The sequence below is a fragment of the Rattus norvegicus genome, chromosome 12, assembly GCF_036323735.1.
Source record: "Rattus norvegicus strain BN/NHsdMcwi chromosome 12, GRCr8, whole genome shotgun sequence".
NCBI classification, from domain to species: domain Eukaryota; kingdom Metazoa; phylum Chordata; class Mammalia; order Rodentia; family Muridae; genus Rattus; species Rattus norvegicus.
Window position 1 is genome coordinate 28,494,747 of NC_086030.1, and position 23,086 is coordinate 28,517,832.

Sequence of the window (23,086 nt, forward strand, 5' to 3'; positions counted from 1 at the left end):
TATATACTATATATAGTGTCCCAGTCCAGTGGTTCTCAACCTGTGGGTCATGACCCCTTTGGGGGTTTCATATCATATATCATTTGTATCAGATATTTACATTACTATTCATAGCAGTAGCAAATTACAGTTATGAAGTAGCAACAGAAATAACTTTATGGTTGGGGGGGTCACCACAATGCGAATTAAAGGGTTGCAGCATCCGTAGAGATAGACAGATCCTATTTGCTCATTGGCCAACCAGCCTAACCTAATGAATGGACTTCAGGGCAATGAGAGACTATCTTAAAAACGTACAAAGTAGACAGCACTGAGGAACAACACCCAAGCTTGTTCTCTGATGCTTATGTTCCCGTGGGCACATGTGTATGTGCACCTGCATATACATATGCAACCTCCCCCATGAACATGTGTGCACAAATATACATGCATACAGAAAAAAAAGAAAGGCTTTAAAGGGACAGCTGGGAAATTTCAACAAGTGATATTAATTAGATGTGTATTTTCTTAAAAATATATTTGCGTGTGTATGTTTGTGTATGTGTATGTTTGTATGTATATGTGTTTCTATGTGTATATGTTTGCATGTGTGAATGTTTGTGTGCATGTGCAGTTCTACATGTGTTCGGAGGTCAGAGAACATCTTTCTCTATTGCTCTCATTTTATTTTTCATGACAGAGTCTCTCCCTGAATCTGGATCTCACTGACTGGCTGTACTTGCTGGCCAGCAAGCTTTGGGGATCCCCAGTGTTTTCCACAGCACTGGGATTACAGATGCGTTCCATTGTACCTGGCTATCACATAGGTGCTGGGAATCCAAAGTCAGGTCATTGTGTTTACCTGGTGCCCTGGCTGGTTTTATGTACACCTGACACAATGTTGCCACTGGGTTGCCCTGTGGGCAAGTCTGCAGTGCATTCTCTTGGTTAGCGATTGATATGGGAGGGTCTAGATCACTGTGGCAGTGCCATGCCTGGGCCGGTGATTCCTGAGTGGTATAAGAAAGCAGGCTGAGCAAGCCATGGGGAACAAGCCTACAAGTAGCTCTCCTCCATGGCTACTACATCAGCTCTTGCCTCTAGGATCCTGCCCTCTTTAAACTCCTGCCCTGACTTTCCTTAGCAATGGAGTCTGACCTGCGAGTTATAAGCTGAAATGCACCTTTTCCTCCCCAGGTTTGTTTATGGTCATGGTGTTTTATCACCATGGTAGAAACCCTAACTAAGACTCATGGCAAACAATTTACTCATTGTGATCCATGGTGACATGACCTCAGCCCTGAGACATATTCTCCACTGACCTGTCCCATACAGGAAATGACAAGAATAACTGAAGTCCCTCTAATGTGACCACGATTAGAAGATTCACTTAAAATCTAGCCAGAGTGAACTTCAGTTCTTGTCTCTCATATGTGGGTAAGAGAATGCACAGTGTGTTACTTATTTGGGGAGGCCATGAATATATGGCCAGGGCCCTTCCTGGTTTGGTCTCAACAACAAAAACTGGTTGGTTATAATCAGTGACAAGGCATATTATTTTTCCAGCCAAGAACCAGTTTCTGATCCAACTCCCCATGGCTTGCTGTTGTTGTTTTGTTTCTTTGTTTTTGTAGATCAGAGACCAGCTTCATAATGAATGTGCGAAAGAACTAGAATAGTTATAGTTTCTTCTAGAAGTTTCTGACATTCTGTCTAGATATGTGATTCTTGCAACTTAGGAATAAAAGTAGTTCCCCATCTCCTGTTTCCATGCCAAATGGGTATAACTAACCTTTTTGGTTCTGTTTTTGAAATGGTATCTCATGGTAGTCTTGAACTCACCATGCAACCAGGGATGATCTTGAACTCATGGCCTGTCTCCCCCTCCTACGTGCCGGGATCACAGGTGTGTACCCCCCATGCCTACCTTGGAATTCACCTATGTAAGGGAGGCAGTAAATTGCCTCGAGCTGGAGAGGAAGAAGGAGGTAGAATTCTGACCTATTTAAATCCATGCAGCCTGTTTGCAGGCTGCCAAATGGATGTTAACTTAAGCACACTGCTCGGCTTAGGACAGAATGATGAGAAATGGAAACTCAAGAGAGGTAAGGACAGCTCCAGGGGACAGACAATGGCGCTTCAGAAAAACCTTTGTCACTGAACACGGAGACATAACAGCACTCATAGAAACAACAGAACAGCTTCTGAGCTGCGGAAGAAAAAAAAAAAAAAAACAACCCTCTACATCTGCAGATCAAAAGAGCCTACCAGCCACCAGGCAGGGAGAATGGGAACAGATCAACACCTAGAACTATGTCTCTGAAATTCTTATACTTAAAGGACAAAGAAGAAGGGAGAAAAAAAAAAAAACCCTACCCACGCACATTGCAGATTTAGCTTCAACTTGCCCTTTGCAGTGTTAAACAGGGCACGACACTGACCAGCGAAGGTAGCTTTGAAGGGAGATGTTGTCTTATGTGATTTTGCTTATGTGTCGTGTGGAGGCACTAAGAAGGCATCCTTGGTCCTGAGAGACACAGCCAGAACACAGCAAATACAGAGGCGAATGCCAGCAGCAAACCATTGAACTGAGAACGGGACCCCCGTTGAAGGAATCAGAGAAAGGACTGAAAGAGCTTGAAGGGGCTTGAGACCCCATATGAACAACAATGCCAACCAACCAGAGCTTCCAGGGACTAAGCCACTACCCAAAGACTATACATGGACTGACCCTGGGCTCCAACCTCATAGGTAGCATTGAATATCCTAGTAAGAGCACTAGTGGAAGGGGAAGCCCTTGGTCCTGCCAAGACTAAACCCCCAGTGAACGTGATCGTTGGGGGGAGGGCGGTAATGGGGGGAAGATGGGGAGGGGAACACCCATAGAGAAGGGGAGGGAGAGGGGTTAGGGGAATGTTGGCCCGGAAACCAGGAAAGGGAATAACATTCGAAATGTAAATAAGAAATACTCAAGTTAATAAAGAAAAAAAAAGGGAAAAAAAAGAGATTTTAGGCACTCTAAAAAAAAAAAAAAAGAAGGCATCCTTGGTTAGATGGCAACCCCAGGACAGTACCACTCTCCCACCCAGTGTCAGAAAGCTAACAAAGGTATGCAAGCCAGCCAGCACACCATTTTTTTTGTAAAGTCTCTACAGTCAACCATATTGAACATGGAGAAAACGAGAGCCAACCTGAAGGTCGCTGAGATACAGAATGGGGTTGAGATATCTTCTCTCCATATGTTTTGAAAGCAGAATGCAAATGTTATCATTTGTTCTGGAGAGGGAGGGTGCACAAACAGAAGGAGGGTCCGAAATTTCAAGCTGTGCCTCTGAGATCCAGGAGACAGAGGTAGAATAGTCATTTTCTACTCTGACAGCAGTACAGTGTGCCCCTCGGCATGTAAAGTGTCAGCCATGAGGACTGGGATGCTCCCAAAGACCTCCTAGTGATGGAAATAATTCCATCTCATCCATTTGTAGCTCCTTCTCTCAATGACTGTAGCTCTGGTTGATTCCCACTCTGTTCTTGTAGAGCCAATCCTAGTGTTTTTGTCCTTTGCTAGGGAGAAGTAGGGTGGGACTTCGGAATTCACTGCAGTAGAGAAGGTGATTTTATTTGTGTAAAATGTGTTGCTGTGTAGCTATTTCCTCCAAATTGAACCATTCCATCCTGGAGGGAGGCTTAAGACTCAGACAGTGAATGAAACTCACCAGTTTCAGGAAGTCCCTGAAACTGAAAAGATTCATGAGGTTCCTTTTCAAGGTTCTACAAGCAGTAAGAATAGCTGTAGAGAGGCAGCTATTCAAGCTGCCTGTAAGTTGTGTGTGGAGCACCAGGTGATTCAGCTTTTGGGTGTTTTCATGCTAGAGGTGTCTTTCCATGAATGTAGCTGTCTCTGAGTCACCATGATCCTGTGAGCAACCACTCAAACTTGCCTTGAAAGCAAGCCCAATGAACTCATTAGTATGTTAAGTTGGAATGTAGTGGAATGATTATCTTGGTCAGCCATTGGTATCCTATTTGAAATGAGTAAACCTTTCTTTGAATGGCCTCAGAAAAAGCCACACAACATAGAGGTCCAGGGAGGACCTTTTCTCTGGAGGAATCTGAGACCTTTCTGTATTTTGTTCCTCTGGTAGGGACAGCACACTTCACCTCCTATCAACATCTTTCTTCTTTCCCTATCTGCCTCCTGTACCATCAGTCTACCTAGTCTGGAAGGAGAGACACTGGTCTCACAATGTCTTATCTTCTGGGCCTTTTCAGCTTTGTTTTGGCATCATGTAGTATGAAGGATATAGAATGTACTTGAGAGTAGACATGACCACAGAATCGCAATGGGAGGCAACCCAAATGGTCAAAAAGACTTTTGTTACTTTGTGCAGTGTGAAGTAGGATGTCTATGTAGCACAGCACACAAAGCACGAGTACACAACACAAGCCAAGGAAGTGAGCATGCATATTCTGAAAGCTGCAGGACTCTGGTGGGGGAAATCAAAGGAGGCACATTAAATGGAAAGATATCTAAGGTTTGTGTAGCAGAATTAACACCATGAAAATGCCTGTACTACCAAATGCGGCCCATGATCAAGCTGTTTTAATGCCGGTGACATTTGCTCATAAAAATATATAACAAAAGCAATTTTTAATTTCAATTTTCCATGAGACCATGGTAGTCTCGGACTAGTCAAACCAGAGAACAAACTGAGGATATTTTTTTTTTCTGATTTCAAAATGATGAAGCTACATCGAGAAAAATGGTCAAGGTTAGGAAACAACAACAACAACAACAACAATTTCCAAAGTAAAGAACACAGAAATAAACTTATACATACATGGCTAAGTATTGTGTGCCCTGCCTTAGTCACTTTCCCAAGTTCTGAGATTATATCCAGGAGCTGCCAGATCAGCCTTTCTTGCGTAATTCTTTGTAGGGGAACCTGGCAGCAGAGATGAACAAAGAAAACTTATTCTTTAAGTTATACTGCACACATTTCTATGTAACGCTAGTACCTGAAGGATTATATTAAAATGGTACCAGTGCGGTTTTTGCAGAAGTAAGGAAGCAGAGTTGGCATTATATAGAATAATGTTTTTCCTTTGTTGGCTTTTCTTAATCTCTACATGATATTTACTTTTCCAAACTAGAAACATAACTTCAAAAATGTCTTTGAAAAATGAAGCAATTGGACCCATGGAGATGGCTTAGTGTGTGACAGCAAATGTAAGGACCTTAGTTTGAATCCCCAGCATGAGTATAAAAAAAACAAACCAGTCATGGTATACATCATTACCACGCCAGTGCTGCACAGGGTAGAGTCAGGGGGATGGCTGTGGCTTTCTGGCTACCTAGCTGAAGGTTCAGTGGTCCTCCATCTGTGTCCTCCCCTTTTACCCTGGAGGCTGTTGGCCACCAGCCTGAAGGGAGAAAGAGGGCAGAGTTAGAGATGTTCAGACAACAGTGAATATGGCGGAAAGACCTCTGGAGACTGCTGCAGAGAATCTAGTCTACTTTATTGTTTCAGGGATAGGGTCTATAAGGGCATTTTTTAGGGATGGGGTGGAAAGGGCTAATTGGCCCTGGCATCAAGGGAGCAGGAAGGGCTGATTGGCTCTAGTATAGCAGTTATGCAGACAGGAAGCAGAGTATGATGTGTGTGCTGTTATGCAGCCTTGCAGAGAGCTTTGTATAGGTCACTTTTTGGACAATGCCAGACAAGGCCATCTACCTGTGTTGAGGGGCAATTTCCAGACAAAGACAGGAAGAGACAGGAAAGCCCCAATGAGAAAGAGAGTCTCCAATTTTGCTCCATGCTCAAAATGGTCATGGGGTACTCCGACCTTACTAGCAAGGTTCCCCAACAAGACAGCCTGTCTCAAGAGAACGAGGAAGGGAGTAAGATAAGAGGGAGACAACTGATGTTCTCTTTTGGACTCCATAGGTGTGTATGGGTGTTTATGCCCACGTGAACACACACCACACACATGAGCACACACTATAGGCAGATTCCAGGAGCTGTTGGCCAGCCAAGCTAGCCAGTTGATGGGCAGGTTATGTCTCAAGGGACTAAGGCAGAGGGTGGTAGAGCAGGACACTTGACATTGCCTTCTTGCCTCTCTATTCACACACACACACACACACACACACACACACACACACACACACACGCTCTGAAGCAATTAAGAGCAAACCCAGCCCATACAGAAAAGAGAAGAACATAACCAGAAATGATAGGTGCGTACTTAATTCTGGTGAGCATGAAATTCAAGCCTAAACTTTGTGGTAACTGAGGTCGGATAAAAAAAAACTTAAATAACCTGTCAACTTCATCATCTCACAGAAGAAGCAAATTGCTTCTCTGGAAGGCACCACATTTTATCCCAGTCATAAAATATACAGGGAATTTTACAGGCCGTTAGATCATTTTCTCAGGGACATTGAGTAGCTAATAGACTAGATACTCAACTGTAATAATTCTTTCTTTCCTAGACTTCAACCCTCACATCAAAGGCCGTGGCATGAAAATCTGCATGGGGATTTCTCTCTGCAATGTGGCGTTTTCTTACTCGTCTTTCTGCCTGGCATCAAGGATGGGACTTAGGAACCTACAGATTGACATGTTCTCAAATAAGGTACAGAATGTGCCAGAGGAGGGGACTCACTCTCTTTGGGACATGGCTGCTGGTCTTCTTTGTTAGACTAAACCTTGCATTTTATGGTGATTTTCCCCATATATGTACCTGTGAGAGGAGAATGTATTGTGTCACAGCACATTGACACAATTTTTTGAGAGTGGCAGGATTTTTTTTTTCTGCCAAGATAGGCTTCACCCTGGGACTTAAGGTAATGGGCACACAACAGCCATTAAAAACCACCTTTAGATAGTGATTCTTGAGTTATTTTTAACAATTACATGTATGTATGTACATATGTATGTATTTATGTATTATCTGAGCACATGTATGTGGAGGTCATAGGACAACTTGCAGAAGTCACTTTTCTCCCTCTACCATGTAGGCCCTGGGGATTTACATGTCATCAGATGGGGTGACAAGCACCTTTACCTGATGAGCCATTTTGTCGGCTTGAGCCATTTGCTTGTGCTTTTGATGGTTAAAGATGCAGACACACAGGAGTAAGTAAAGCAAAGGCAAGCCTCATTAAGGGGGGCTGAGGAGAAGTGGGGACTTATGGGGTAGTGGAAGATATTCCCAAGATTTAAAGGCAGGCAGGCAGGCAGGCAGGCAGCAGGCAAGCAGGCAAGCAGGCAAGCAGGCAAGCAGGCAAGCAGGCAGGCAGGCAGGCAGGCAGGCAGGCAAACAGCATTCAGGGCATATGTGGGAGGGGACCCACGTGGGTTGCTGTGTTGTGTCTCATTCAGGAGCCTTTTTAAAATGAGGCCTGTAGCTGGATAGGGAAGAAAGCTGTGAATACATGTCTATACATGACATCTACTTCACAGAAGCTGTGGTTATCTGTGCCAGACCTGTGCAAGATCAAGCCATCCATTCAACATGAATGGGAGAGAGGCACATGAACCATTACCCTTATTGAAGGGGCTATTGGAAGTTGATGTTTGCTAAAGGAGGGAACTCATTCTCCTTTGAGACATGGATGTTGGTAGATTGCTCATGACCCAGTGTATGGCCACATACCCATGAGTATATGGGAAGCACTAATTGCACTCAGGTGGCTGTTGATAATGATAAAAAAGAGGTCTTAGAGTTGGAAGGGATGCACAGTGAGGTACTGGGAGGAGTAGGAAGGGTTAATGGTACATGGATATGACCATTATGCATTATATGAATGTATGAAACCTTCAAAGGATAAAAATATTAAAAATAAAAATTTGGAACTGGGCAAAGGATGAGGTAATTTCTATAAGATTCATTCATTCTTTCAAAATATCATGGGGGTTGAGCCAATTAGGAAATTATACACATGTGCTGCATGGTTTTATGCCAACTTGATACAAGTTAAAGTCATCTGAGAAGAGGAAACATGGAATAAGAAAATGCCTCCATAAGGTCATGCTGTATTCAGCCTGAAGGGCATTTTCTTAACCAGTGATTGATGGAGGAGGGTCCAGCCCATCATGGGTGGTGCCATCCTTAGGTTTTATAAGAACCCATCCTGGCGGTTCTGGGTTCTATAAGAAATCAGGCTGAGCAAGCCATGAGGAGCAAGCCAGTAAGCAGCGTGCATCCATGGCCTCTACCTCAGCTCCTGCCTCTCGGTTCCTGCCCTGCTTGAGTTCCTGTCCTGATTTCCTTCGATGATGAACTGTGATCTAGAAGCTTAAGCTGGATAAACCCTTTTTCTCCCCAAGTTGCTTTGGTCATGGTGCTTCATCCCAGCAACACTAACCCAAACCAAGATGCCAGGGCGAGCAAATGTGAAGTTGCATACTGTTCATGTTCACAGGAGTTTGTGAATCCTCTTGGTGACAATCTCTGACTTCTGCTTTGTTAGCAGCTGATCTTGACTGTCTCCAAGCATTTAGCTCTGGCAGTGATGATTCTGATGACCTCGCAGGTGTCTTTCTGGATGCTAATAGAACTGTACTCTGTTCTCACATGCATGTGGCTAGGCAGTGCTTTTTACAATGGACCATCTCCCTACAACCTACAGAAAGCTAGCCTCTCCTTTCGTGTTGTCAGTAACACCTGTTTAGAGCAATCGAATGTAGCCTGAGGTAGGATGCTGTGTCTAAGCAAAGACTTTAAAGACTTACTTTTATTATTTTAAATTGTGTGTGTGTGTGTGTGCATGCACATACACATAAATATGCACATGTGGATGCATAACTGCATATGAGTGTGGGTGTCCATCAAGGTCTATGGGGGCATCATATTTCTTAGAGATGGAGTTATAGGTGTTTGTGAGTCACCAGACATGGGTGCTGGGAATCTGACCTAGGTCTCCTTAAAGAGCCACCTTTCTAGCCTCCAAGCAAAAAGTTTAAGAGAATTCCATAAGGTTTGGCATCTGCTCTGCACTCAGGTAAGTAAATTCAGAAGGTGACTGCACATCTTTAATCTGTGATCTTAGATGAGTAAGACAAGCAAGGGACAGATGATCCAAGAAGGACAAGAAACTCAAGCAGCAAATGTAACTGTATTGTGAGCCATTGTGGGGTTGCTCTTTACACATCATAACCTGGCAAAAGCAGACTAATGGATCCTTTCTCCTCCTCCCCCCCCTCCTCCTCCCCTTCTCCTCCATCTCCTCTTCTTTCTCTTCCTTCACTCTCTTTTTGGAGGGGTGCATGTGTCTGTGATCAAGGCTTATACACATGTTTTGGGAGTGAGCACATATGTGAATGTACGTGTGGAAGCCACAGGTTGTCTTTGGATGTCTTTATCACTCTTTACCTTTTCTTAATTTTTTGATACAGGGTCTCTTCTTGAACCTGGAGCTCACCACTGCTGCTAGACTGGATGGCCAGAGTGCCACCTGTCTCTACCTCCCAGCACTGTGGTTATAGGACATGTTGCTTGTCCCACACATGACCTCGCCAGCAAGAAAACACGCGGGGACATACGAATCCTTGCAGCAGCCAAAACCTTTTATTAAATCTTAAAGAGAGCCCCGCGCGCCCGCATGGCATGGCTTATATACACCCTAGCGAGGCACATCCACACCTGATTGGTCGCTCACCCATGATCTCATAAGGCACGCCCCAGAGTGGGCAAAGACCTGGCACTAAGGCACTCTTGCACATGTGCACACAGTTAACTTCTTGAAAGTCGGCTGGTGCAGCGGAGGCCAGCGCCATCTTGTAATGGCGGGAGCTATCCTGGCCTTCCACGTGGGGCACAGTGGAAGCCAGCGCCATCTTGTGGTGGCGAATGTTAAAGCGGCCCTCTACAGTTGCTATGCCCTGAAAAATTGGGTGCTGGGGATCTGAACTTGGGTCTTCATACATGCACAGCAAGCAGTTCACCCACTGCATTATCTCCCCACCCCAAAACCTTTTATCCTCTTGATCTAGTCACTGAGTTCTCTAGTAAGTACGTGTAGTATGGATATATAATCTGTTAACTGAAGCAGAATTGAGAAGCTTTGAACAGCAGATGCTCCCCTCTGGTGAGGCTATCCTTGGGGCTTCTAGAAGAGCTTCAGAGAGTCTGTCATCATTTAAGGCAGCCCATTTTATGTTTTTTTTGTACCAATGCACATTTCAGGAGGCAGGGAGAAGCTTCAGATTCTCAAAAAGGCCCAGAATGCAAGCTATGATAGAAGCTGAACACACACAAGTAGTAAAAATGGGTGTTTATTTATGGAAACAGTTTCTGCTAGTCAGATTTTCCCTTGTTACTGTAATAAATACCAGAAAGAAAAACAACTTAAAGAGGAGTATCTTAGTCAGGGTTTGTATTCCTGTACAAAACATCATGACCAAGAAGCAAGTTGAGGAGGAAAGAGTTTATTCAGCTTATATTGCCACATTACTGTTCATCGCCAAAGGAAGTCAGAACTGGAACTCACACAGGGCAGGAACTTGGAGGCAGGAGCTGATACAGAGGCCATGGATGGGTGCTGCTTACTGGCTTGCTTCCCCTGGCTTACTCAGCCTGTTTTCTTACAGAAACCAGGATTACCAGCCCAGGGATGGCACCACCCACAATGGGTTGAGCCCTCCCCCCTTTGATCACTAATTGAGAATGCCTTACAGCTGGATCTCATGGAGGCATTTCCTCCAGGGAGGCTCCTTTCTCTGTAATAACTCTAGTTTGTGTCAAGTTGATACACAAAACCAGCCAGTACAGAGAGAAGAGTTTGCTTTGGCTCATAGTTTCAGAACTTTTAGTATATGGTCATTAGACTTTGTTGCTTGGCTCCTTGGTGAGACAGAACAACATTGCAGGAGGGTAGGATGGAGAAGAACTGCTGACCTCAGAGCAGCCAGCAAAAAGAGAAGCAAGAGCTGGGGCTAGGGACAAGATGTTTCCCCAAGGCACATCCTCACTGATCTACTTTCTCTCCAGCCAGACCCCCCACCTCTTAAGTTTTTGTCACTCCCACTAATACCATCAAATATGGATCTCTACACTGATGAAGTCAGAGCCCCCATGATCCAAGAACTTCTCAAGGGCACCACCAGTTGGGCACTAAGTCTTCAGCATACTCTTCTTATGGCATAGCGTGTTCTTTTCATTCACTTCGTTCTGTGAATGTCAGTGCTGCAGGCCTGCTAGACAAGTGCTCTGCCATTGAACTGTGTGTTCAGTCCCTCGTTAGCTAATTCTAGGCAGGAGCCCTGTGGCTGAGCCATGTCCCTAACCCCTTGCTGAGGGAGTCTCAGCAGGTGCTCTACCACTGAGTTATATTCCCATCCCTTGGTCTGTTGAGAGTTTGAATTCATCCATGGAATGACCCATCCATTCGGTTGATGCTCCTGTGGTCTAGGAATCGCTGAAAAGACCCTCATAGACACATCAAGAAGTGTGCTTTACCCATCTCCTATGTGTCTCTCAATCCAGTCACATCGACAATCAAGATTAACTGCCATGTGCTGTTATCCTTCAAGCATTTAAAGCTTCCTCGGGGAGCATCAGGATGCTAGCTAGAGGAAGACTGTGGAGCAAGTCAATATTTCTTGATTGTACATGTTCAGGTCTAGATCAGGGGAACCTTGACTTTGCCAAGGACAAACCATCCTAGCTCACTCCACTCCCCTTTAAGGTTTCACCTTGAGATTCTCTGGAACCTTGATCCTATTCAATGTCTTTTAGAAACACTGGTTATCTGTCATCTTCTATGTGCCAACAGGAAGGTAGGTATGATGGATAAAGATGGTCTGTGCTTCTTAACTCTTGAATGAGGAAGCAGCAAGACAGTGCCCTACCATTTTTAACTGTTACCTCCATCCATCTGTGTAATGGACGCTCTTGCTTTACAATTCATAGAGGAAACCAAGTGAACTCCTTCAGATTCCCTTTGGAATTCTCACTTCCATACAGGGCACCGTCTTCTTTCATTCAGTGGTGTTGGACAGCACCATCTTCTGGGCATAGCATCCATCAATTGTGTCAGAAGAGCTGTGTCTACTTGGAAGGGACCTCTGAGATGGGGTTTGTCCACTGTTGATGCTTCCTCATAGAAGGGTGGAGTGGGTCATTAAGCCCCTCACCTGTGATTCCAGTCACCCCTTCTTATGCCTCCTAGCAATTTATACGTAACTCTGCTATAGTTACACATGTTTTTGTGGTCTTATGAACTGCTAGAATACACAGATTGTAGAGAGTTAGCCTTAACTAGAACGTAGGATTCCATCTGTGCATCCATAGGGAAGTTGTCATCCATGTTAGGGTGAGACTTTTTGTGGTGAAGCTGCCTTGGGGTGGCCTATGCAAATTAATTTGTGCTCCAAATTTGTGCTCCCTACTTGGTTTATTGCTGGTCCTGTACAAGGAGTGGGTAGATATTTGTTTAAGTCTCCCCAGGGAAAGCATTTCATAACAACTGGAAAAGACATTCTTCATCCAGGCTAAGGTTAGTATCTTCAACTGGGCTGCCGACCCTGTCTCCCCCATTTACCCGGTGATGTCACTCATGGAAATTCTCTCCTATTCTCTTTCTAAACTTCCCAATATCAGTTGATCATGCTAGTCTCTCATAAAAAAAATCTGAATATTCTTGACTCCATTTTACTTTCCTAAGGAAGTGGGTGGTGGTGAGTTTTAGCTATGGCTGGCCTGGTACTCACTGAATATCCTGAGATAGCCCCAAACCTGTAGAAGTCCTCTTGTCTCATTCTCCCAGCAGCTGGGATCGTGGGTAGATGCTATCATGCTTGGCCAGGGATGCAATCCTTGAAAGGATTGTCTGTGTTACTTCTTTGTTCTCCATATTCATTTTTCTCTTCAAATTCCAGTTTTCACCCAAGAGAAGGTAGGCTGACCTACTTCATGAATGACTGGGTTTATGTTGAATTCAACAAAAATCAATCATTCTTACTGGACAGTTTAAAAGCATCAGAACCACAGATGACTTGACCTTACTTGAAACGATCTCTTTCCAGGTTTGCGGTTGATGTATGAATTTTGGAGTATGTGAATAGAACAACATAGTTGGGCGTGGTGGCTCACACTTGGAATCCTAGCATTTGGGAGACTAAGACTTGCAGTGAGTTCAAGGCAACATATTGAGTTCCAGGGAGCCCTGGGCTACAGAGTAAACCCTCCCCTTCACACACAGCATGTTTTAAATCTTGTTGTGTATAATGTTTTCATTTTATTTCTGTTGCTATGATACCTCAACCAAAGATAATGAAAGTGAGGCAAGGGTTTGTTTGTTTTACAGTTCCTGGTTACAGTTCATTATTCTTTGGAGATCAAGACAGGAAACTCTAGCTAGTTAGTCATATCACATTCATAGTCAAGAGAAGAGAAATAAATGTGCTCATATTGCTTGCTTGCTGCTTCTCACTTTTGTTCAGCTTTCTTTGTTTTTCATATGGTTAAGGGTACAGCCTAGGGGATGATGCTTCCCACAGTCAGCAGGGTCAATTGATAATCAGGACAAATCTCTATATACATACCCACTGGCCAACTTGATCTAGATAATTTCTCACTTTAGACTCTCTTCTCAGGTGATTCTAGGTTGTGTGAAGTTGACGATTAAAGCTAACCAGAATTGGTAAGTTTCATACATCTCTCTGTGCCCTGGATCATAGGATTGTTAAGAGGAATGAACTAGTGTAAATATATAAACACTTGATACAGTAGCTGACATAAAACCCACTAAATAATTATCTCCTGTCATATCTCCATTGTATTTTCCTTTTTGTACTGTTCTCTTCTTAAATGCTTGGATCTGGTCCATCTCAGTACTACGGAGCTCTTCCCTTCTTTGTGTTCTACCTTGTGAGCTTTAGGTTAACTAAGATTCAAAAGTATTAAATTGTCACACTTCAGTGAAGTGTGATGACATCTTGCACCAGCCCACTGTCTGTCTGGGGATGTGACTCATCTCTCTGTCCTGTGTGTGTATCCACCTGTATACACTACCCATCTCTTAGTCAATAGTTACCCAGGTCAGTTATCACATAGAGTGTTGTCCAGCTTATCTCTGTGTCCTGTGTAACTTTTCCTGGGGAAAATACAATACACATGTCTAGTCACTGTAGAAAGAAAACTCAAGAGACCAAAGGACTGTACTAACGCCCAACTTGGTGAACCAATGTGTTTTCATTGTTGTTGCTTACAGGAGGAGCAAGGGTGACTCAAATGCAGATGCATCACCAAAAAGACCACCTCAGCATGGGTGACAGCTTATGAAAGCTGAAGCCCCGGAGCTCTCTACACAGCCTGCAGGCAGCTTAACAGTCTTGAGAATTGCTTTTTTTTTTTATCCAGTTAAGCTGGTCAGTCTTTTTTATATTACTGGGGACCTCTCTTCCCCAAATCTTCCAAATTTCTTTTTTCTCAGATATGAGACCTTTTGTTTACTTCCTAGGTCCCATGTGACATTTTCTCCCTCTTGGGGATGTTTCAACACAAAGGGAACTACCACACAACACAATGGTGTATATGCTACCCTCTCATTAGTCCCCCGTTAACTCAGTGTATACTCATTGTATATACTACCCTCCCATCAATCACTTAGCTGCCTTAATTATCAGCCACTGCAGTATCACTGTGCACATGTGTAACTCCTGGGACTATCTGTTGTTGTAGGTATCCACTAAAATGTTCTAAATAGATTGTGTAGATAGGGAAGGAATTTCAAATATGCTTTTTAGAGATGATCTCGTCCATCCTTTTAAAGCATCCATGCATCATACCAATGTGCCAACCTGGTTAGCACATCTTCAAATCCTTGTGTCTGTAACTGCCTGCATCGCCTATCTCATGAATATGGATGAAGCCACTGGATTCAAAGCTGAGCTCGCCATGCTCTTTCTCACAGTGCTTCTCTTGTATCCCGTATCTCAGGAAGTATAAAAACCAACTGCAGACTTCTTAACTGGGTATAAGGAAGAGGTCATCGATTTCAGTTACTATTATCATTGTGGTTACTGAAACACCAGGCAGGAAGCACTCAGAAGGAAAAACCAGTGGTGAGGACGCAGTTCGGTTGATAGAAAGCTTATTTTGAATATGTGAGGTCCCGGACTTGGTCTCCAGCACTGCACAAAAAATGGGCATGTTAGTTCGCACCTGACCCAGGAGGTGGAGGCAGGAGGATCAAGATTTTAAGGTTATATTCAGCTACTCATTGAGCTCTAGGCTAGCCTGGCATGTACAAGACCACAGAGAGTGGCTAGGGGAAGGGGGAAGGAAAATACAAGGAAAGGCTTATTTTAGCTTGTGGTTAGAGAAGCTTTAGTCAGTCAGGAAGAGCCCTCAGAGATATATAGCCCCAAGCAGGTACTTGAGGTGATGAGGTCCCAAATCTGCAGCAGATATCCCTTCCAGAATCACTTGGAATTGGGCCAAAGGAATAGTTTCTTGTAACAAAGGCAATGCCAGGCAGCTCCATATTCTCTCTCTCTCTTTCTCTCTCTCTCTCTCTCTCTCTCTCTCTCTCTCTCTGCAGATTCTATCTTCTTGGAGTTTGAGTCATGGGCCTGTTAATTAGGCCTGTTCCTCACCGTGCTTCGGTGCCTTTGGCTCTGTGACACGGGACTGCAGGGAAAAGCAGCTAAAGAGGACTAATTAAGACTCAGAGTGCTTTCAATAATGCACATGGAAATGAACAAATTAACTGACGACTCAAAAAAGGCAATATTGCCCCAGTGGGGATTCCCGAGCATGGAGATAACATTAAGGAATGCAATCGTCATTGAGAGGCAACTGTGAATTATGACTGATACTTGGTCCCATTACCTAGGAGGTGTCAGCTGTAATGGCAGAAAAATGTCATGAGATGTTAGGAGACCAAACAAACGGAGGTGCGGGTGTTCTAGTGGGGGAGGTGGAGGTCCCCGAACGGCATCGGAGGGAGTATTGCTTGCACTCAGAGGGGACAAGTCTCGAAGTTAAAGGCCTGTTGTAGTTGACCAGTCTTTTTGAATGCATTGATACTCATTTCATGAAGGGAGTGTCTTCATTTGTTAGGCTCAGATAAGATAGACAGAAAGCTCTGAATAATCGTAGGTTGTTCCAATCTTGGAACAATCAGAACCAATGATACTGGAAATTTGTGTGCGTACATGTGTGTGTGTGTGTGTGTGTGTGTGTGTGTGTGTACATAAGTGTGTGCATGTTGCGTGCATGTGTGTGTGTGTACATAAGTGTGTGCATGTTGCGTGCATGTGTGTGTGTGTGTGAGACACAGGTTTGCATGAGTGTGTGTGGGCCAGAGGTTGTGCTGGTGTTTTCTTCCTCAACAAGCTTCTAACCTTAAGTTTTTCAAGACAGAGTCTATTCCTTGACCCAGAACACACTGATTTATACAGACTGGCTGGCCAGTGAACTCTAGAGATTGGTCAGTCTCTCCTTCCCCCTCTGCCCTGCACCAGTGCTGGGATTATAGGTAGACACTAGCATTCAGCTTTTGGTGGTATCCATGGGTGCTGAGGATCTGAATTAAGGTCCTCACGTGTGTGTGTGTGTGTGTGTGTGTGTGTGTGTGTGTGTGTGTCCCAAGCACTTTGCCAACTGAGCCATCTTCCCAGATCCCTTTCTCTTTTTGAGACAAGATCTCAGGTAACCCAGTGTGGTAGTTTGAACAAGAGCGTTGTCCCCCATGGGCTCATGTATTTGAGCACTTGTTTCCCAGTTGATGTCACTGTTTGGGGGGAAGATTTAGATGTGGCCTTGCTGGAGGAAGTATGTCATCGGGGGCAAGCTTTGAGAGTTTAAACACTGGCTCTATTTCTAGGTTGCCCTCTTTCTTCATGCTCGCTGATCTCTCAGTCTGAGAGATCTGCCTCTTGACGTGGATGCTGGGGATTCAAACTCAACACACGTGCCTGTAATCCTAGCACTGAGGAAGCAGAGACAGGAGGATCACTTATTAGCTGATTTGTGAAAGAGGTGAGTTCGCAGTTCAGTGAGAGACCCTGAATAATAAAATAAGGTAGAAAGAGTGACTGAGGAAGACACCAATACTGATCAATGGCTTCCACACAAGTGAATCTGTACCTGCACATGCATACAGACATGCCTGCTGTACACACAGACACACACACACACACACACACACACACACACACACACACACACACACAGCAGAACAATGTAGCACGTAGCTTTATGCTACTACCAGGAAAACAGCTGTGCTACCAGCCCCCACCCCACTTCCCTTTTGTTCTACCTGCCTTTAGCTCTGGGAGGTGACTGCACTGCTACCAGCCTTCTCCTAGCTTGCCTTGAATCCGTAGATAACACACACACACACACACACACACACACACACACACACACACACACACACACACACAGAGTTTGTCCCTTTTCATCTTGCCTTAGGACACAGTTGCTGGGTGTTACTGTCTCCCACCTGGAAAAGCGTGTCCTTTATAGTGTCCTTTTCTTCCCCCTGCCCTAATCTTCAATGGCTAGTCTCACCTAGTCTCCGCCAAACATTCATAAGCACCCGCCTGTAGTAGTGGGCACAGGCTCCAGCTCTTCCAGAGACCTCACAGGGCTGCTGGCTTCTTCTTCCTCCAAAGCGTGGCAGAAAACTCCTTCTTTCCTTCCATCTCCCTGCCCCCTCCAGAGACCCGGGAGTCCTGCCTATACATTTTACCCAGCAATTGTCCCCCCTCCCCAGCTTTCTTTACTGACAGATTAAGAACCAACTGGGGAACAGGACCACCAGAACCGCCCCCTTCAAACAATACAGTGCCACTGTCTATGTTTATGGTCATGGAACTGCTAACACATCTGCTACCATGGCTAACTGAGGAACTCTTAACTGCTGAGCATTTAAGAGTTATCATCCAGGGTAAGGTGGCTTTTCTGGTGATCCAATATGCCTTTAGGTCATCTAGGCTCCTGACAGTTACCCCGGCAAACTTAGTCGTTCGTCCACTTGGATGAATTGTTTGGCCATTGTGTCTCTGGCTTGTCAGGGGCGAGTAGATCTTTGTTCACAGCTCCCTAGGAAAAGCCATCCAACACGTGTGTTGAATGGTAACCATTAGTTCAGACACAAGTGGTTCTATTTTAGAGGGCAGGGGGAGACAAAGGCAGGGGAAGACAGAGCAGAAGTGGAAAAAGGACCTAGCATAAAACTTGATTTCTGGAAAAGTTTTACAGTTGTTTTTTAAACCCAAACAAAGATTATTAAAAAAAATGGGTTATAGGCTCCCAAACTCCTTTTCCAGACAGCTTTCAGATGAATTAAATGTAAAGGTCCCAGTGGCATCTGGTTCAGATTTCCTTTAAAATTCCTATGTGCGTAAAGACGAAAGAGATTCAGGGCTGGAGACAAGACCATCACCAAAAACTCCTTGCAGAGCAAATGGCTCCAGGGGCACAGCTTGGGTGAGGCTAAGGCTCAGGCCACTGGGGGCCAAACGCAGCAGAAGAGAGGGCCACATGATGGCTGCCACCCAGAGAAGGGAAGATAAAGATCACATGTTTCCATTTTGCTCCAGGATGAGCAGCTATTGAGAGGAGGGAGAAGTATTGTAGCCATCTTCAAAGGGAGAAAGAACAGATGTGAGCTTGCTGGTAGCAATGTAGGAAGCACAGATAGAAACCGACTAGATCTTCATGGGCACTGGGAAGTGGGCAGGAGACACAGCTCCACACTGCCACCTGCAGAGGCCTGACACTAGCAGAGACCTCCATGCAGGTGATGGCAGGATTCCTGATTTTATTGCAGAAAAGAAGTTCAGGACGAGCCACCATGAAGCAGAGCTGGACTTTATAAGGGAAATAATTTTGGACATAGACTTAAGCATTAGGGTTGTTTTAGTTAAGGGTCCTACTGCTGTGAGGAGACACCATAACCAAGGCAACTCTTATAAAGGAGAACGTTTCACTGGGGCTGGCTTACAGTTTCAGAGGTTTAATCCATTATCATCATGGCTGGAAGCATGGTGGCCGGAAGGTAGACATGGTGCTGGAGAAGGAGCTGAGAGATCTACATGAGGGTCAGCAGGCAGCAGGAAATGAACTGGCTTGAACTTTTGAGACCTAGTGATCCACTTCTTCCAACAAAGCTACACCTAGTCCAACAAGGTTACACCTCCTAATAGTGCAATTCCCCATGGACTTATAGGGACCAATTTAACTCAAACTACCACATGGGTTAACAGAAAGAGAAGTACTGAGGGAAAGAACAAGTATCTTGGCAGCATTAGACAATACTCCACTGTGGTCACGTACTCCATTTCCTCCATCCATTCAAACACAGATGGACCCCTAGGCCAGTTTCAAAACTTCGCTACGTGATACTTATTACAGCCAGTGGGAGTAGGCAGACCCCTCTGTTGTATGCCAACTGTGATTCTTTTAGGTATCGCCTAAAGGAAATCTTTTCTTCTAAGTTATTTGTCTCTGAAAAAGTACCTAAAGATTCAGGGAGAAGGGACTGCTTTCTCCTTCTCTGGCTAGGGTGGGGAGAGGGTCAAAGGAATACCTTGAAATGCCAGGCATAGTGTGAGCAGTGTTGCCCTGGTCGTCCATGTGAAATTCGTGGCTTTTATTGTTTTCCAGAATGGTATTGCTGAGAGGTTTCGAGTGTGTATACTATAGCATTGTGCCAGGGACTTTTACATCGCACCGGGCTTTCCACTGGCTGGTCCCTTCTTTCTCACTTGCTGTGTCTGCCAATAAAAGCAGCTCTGAGGGATGGTACTCTTTCTATTTATTATTTAGTGTTTTGTGTACACACATTTGTGTGTGTGTGTGTGTGTGTGTGTGTGTGTGTGTTTGCATCTGCAAGCATTAGTGTTCGCATGCGAAAGACCCCTGGAGTGGGGAGACCCTCACTCAAGTCTTGGGATGATGCGACCCCCCAAGAACTCATGAGAGACCGATCTTGATGCAATGACACGAGGTTTATTGATAGGGACGATAGAAACCAGTGCACTGAAGTCGAGACTTGTATCCCACTCAGGGGTAGAGGAGTTTGACCTAGAATGGTTGGGAGAAGGGGTATTTAAAGGAAAAACCATACCGAATCACAAGGAAGAACCTCCTGCTTCTCATGATTGTTCTTTAAGATTTTAATCTAACTTTATGGTTAACTAGTTCCTGCTATTATGGTCAGCTGCTATTATGGTCAGCTAGTTTCTGGAACAAAGTGGCTGAACCAGCTGGTGCAATTACTCTTTCTGTGATCAGCTAGTTCCTGGAACAGGCAGTTGCAGGGCCAGCTTTTGGCTTCAACTTTTGTCTAGGGGGCAATTTTAAACCTTTTCCTTTCACATGCATACACATTCATGCGTATGTGTGGATGCCCATGTGGAGGCCAGAGGCAAACCTCATCTATCCTTCCTCAGCCCACTACCTGTCTTATCTTTTGAAATAGAGTCGTTGCCTTGGGCTTCCTAATTTGGTTAGGCCCAAAGTATCAGGGATACTTTTGTTTCTGCCTCCCTAGCAGTGGGATCCTAAGTCTGCACTGCTACACCCTGTTTTAAAGAAAAAAAAAGGAGCTCTCTCCATTCCTTCTCCTCTAAGACTATTGCTATGATAACAGTATTAATTATATTTTTTCCAGGAATAGGCTTCAAGGCCAAATCATTCCTTAAACTTCCTTTCTATATAGTCATATTGGGGATTAAGTTTCCAACCTGTGGACTTTGGAGAATGTATTCAGTGTAGCAGATAGGGAAATATGGGGAACTCACGCAAAGAGGGACCATATCTACATTGTTAGTTCTTGGATGTTTCACATTGCCTTGACGTCAGTTCAGGAAATTAACCATGCCGGTGACATGGCTTGGCAGGTTGAGGTGTTTTCACCAAGAATGACAATCTGGATTCCATTCTCTGGGATCCATATGGTGGAAGGACAGAATCAACTCCTATAGGGTTGTCATCTGACCTGTCTTAGTCAGGACTTCTATTCTTGCACAAAACATCAGGACCAAGAAACGAGTTGGGGAGGAAAGGGTTTATTCAGCTTACACTTCCAAGTTGCTGTTCATCACCACAGGAAGTCAGGACTAGAACTCAAGCAGGTCAGGAAGCAGGAGCTGATGCAGAGGCCATGGAGGGATGTTACTTACTGGCTTGCTTCCCCTGGTTTGCTTAGCTTGCTCTCTTATAGAACCCAGAACCACCAGACCCAGGGATGGCACCACCCAAAATGGGCTGGGTCCACTTGATCATTAGTTGAGAAAATGCCTTACAGCTGGTTCTCATGGAGGCATTTCCACAACAGAGGCTCCTTTCTCTGTGATAACTCCAGCTTGCGTCATGTTGACATAAGACCTTTATACAAATGCCCAGGCAGGCAATTCGCACATGTGTTCAAACACACACACACACACACACACACACACACACACATCCAAAAACTAAATCAACCAACCAACCATCCAACCAACCAACCAAAGAAACAAACTACTAACTGGAATAGTTAAAAAGATAGAGTTAAAAATAAAAGGGTTAGGGATCTAACTCAGTGCTAGAGTGTTCACCTAGAATCCACACTGGGGGTGCGGCTCAGTGGTAGCGCTCCTGTCTAGGATCAGTATCAGGTGGGATGCTCCTGTTCACAAGCTGACCGTGTGAAGTAGCTGCCCTCCAACAAGATGATAAACAAGAGTCAAAGAAAGGAGTAAGTCCAGGTTCCAGGGTTGTCGTCGATGTGCTTTGAAACCCAGAGACAAGGGGTGGAGTAGACCTGAGTGAGGTTTGCAGTGTTCAGAGAGGATCACCCCAGGGGTGAACTTAATTGGAGAGAACTCTTTCAGAATGCTCTCACACCCTCCCTTCCTCACACCCTTCCTTCCCTACCCCCTTTGCCAACACCCAAAAGTGCAGAAGAGGGAGCGGCTGGCTGCCTGTGTTTGAAGGCAGGGATTCCTTTCCCGGACGAATCTCCAGTCTGAACAGAAACTTACCACATGTGCCAGTAGACGTCTTAGCTAAGACTCGGCCCATCCATCATGGTCGAGCATGTTCTTGCAGGGCTAATTGCCCACACATAAATTTTTTTATTGAAAATTAAAGCAAAAAAATGAGTAGAGCAGACATTTTTTCATCAATGAACCATTACACCGAAGGATGCTTTTCGACGGAGGATGGAAAAAGAACATATAATCATATTTTCTAGCTTATGTGAGAGTCAAATGTTGGGATTCCACCATTTCCCCAGACGACACCTAAGGGGCTTTCCAATATTACAGTTAATGTTTCCCACCCTGTGGTTCTCTAGCAGGCACTTGATAAACACACTAAACCAGCTTGTATAATCTCTGCTGGAACTTTCCTTTGGTGTGTGTGTGTGTGTGTGTGTGTGTGTGTGTGTGTGTGTGTGTGTGGGTTTGTACACATGGACACATGCACATGTCTATATGCCTTCATGTGTATGTGTGTTTGTGTACATTCATGCCTGTGTCTGTGTGTGTGTGTAGGTCAGAGGACAACTGTTGATATCAGTCCTTTGTTGCTGTTCACCTTGCTTTTGGAGACAAGATTTTTCCTTGGCTTGGAGCTTGGCCGTTAAGCTACTCTGCCTGCCCAGGCAGCCTCAGGATCATCTTGTTGCTACCTCCCCAGCACTGGGGATCACAAGTACATACCTTGACTCTATAAAATCCAGCCTGATTTTTTTTTCAGACAGGGTCTCACTATGTAGCCTGGAATTTACTTTGTAGACTAAGCTGGTCTTGAACTCATAGAGCTCTCCCTCTCTCTGCCTCCTAACTGTTGAGATTAAAGGTGTACACTCATCATGTCCAATGTCTCCTTTCTTCCTTCCCTCTCTCCTTCCCTTCCTGCCTGTTCATTGATGTTTTGCCTGTATGCCTGTCTGTGGGAGGATGCCAGATTCCTAGAATTGGAGTTAGACAATTGTGAGCTGCCATGTTGGCGATGGGAATTGAACCTGGGTCTTCTGGAAGAGGAGTCACTGCTCTTAACTGCTGAGCCATCTCTCCAGTCTCCCTTTCTGTCTGTCTGTCTGTCTGTCTGTCTGTCTGTCTTTCTCTCCCTCTCCCCCTCCCTCCCTCCCTCCCTTTCT

The 23,086-nt window shown here is 44.7% G+C and overlaps 1 long non-coding RNA gene across 1 annotated transcript; it reads left to right on the plus strand.

The window, feature by feature from the left end:
- Positions 1-1,311: 1,311 nt before the first annotated feature.
- On the plus strand, positions 1,312-9,572 carry LOC120095855 (uncharacterized). The gene is made up of 3 exons (XR_005491731.2): positions 1,312-1,416; positions 6,473-6,615; positions 9,381-9,572. It is a non-coding gene; the product is annotated as an uncharacterized LOC120095855 (long non-coding RNA).
- Positions 9,573-23,086: the final 13,514 nt, after the last annotated feature.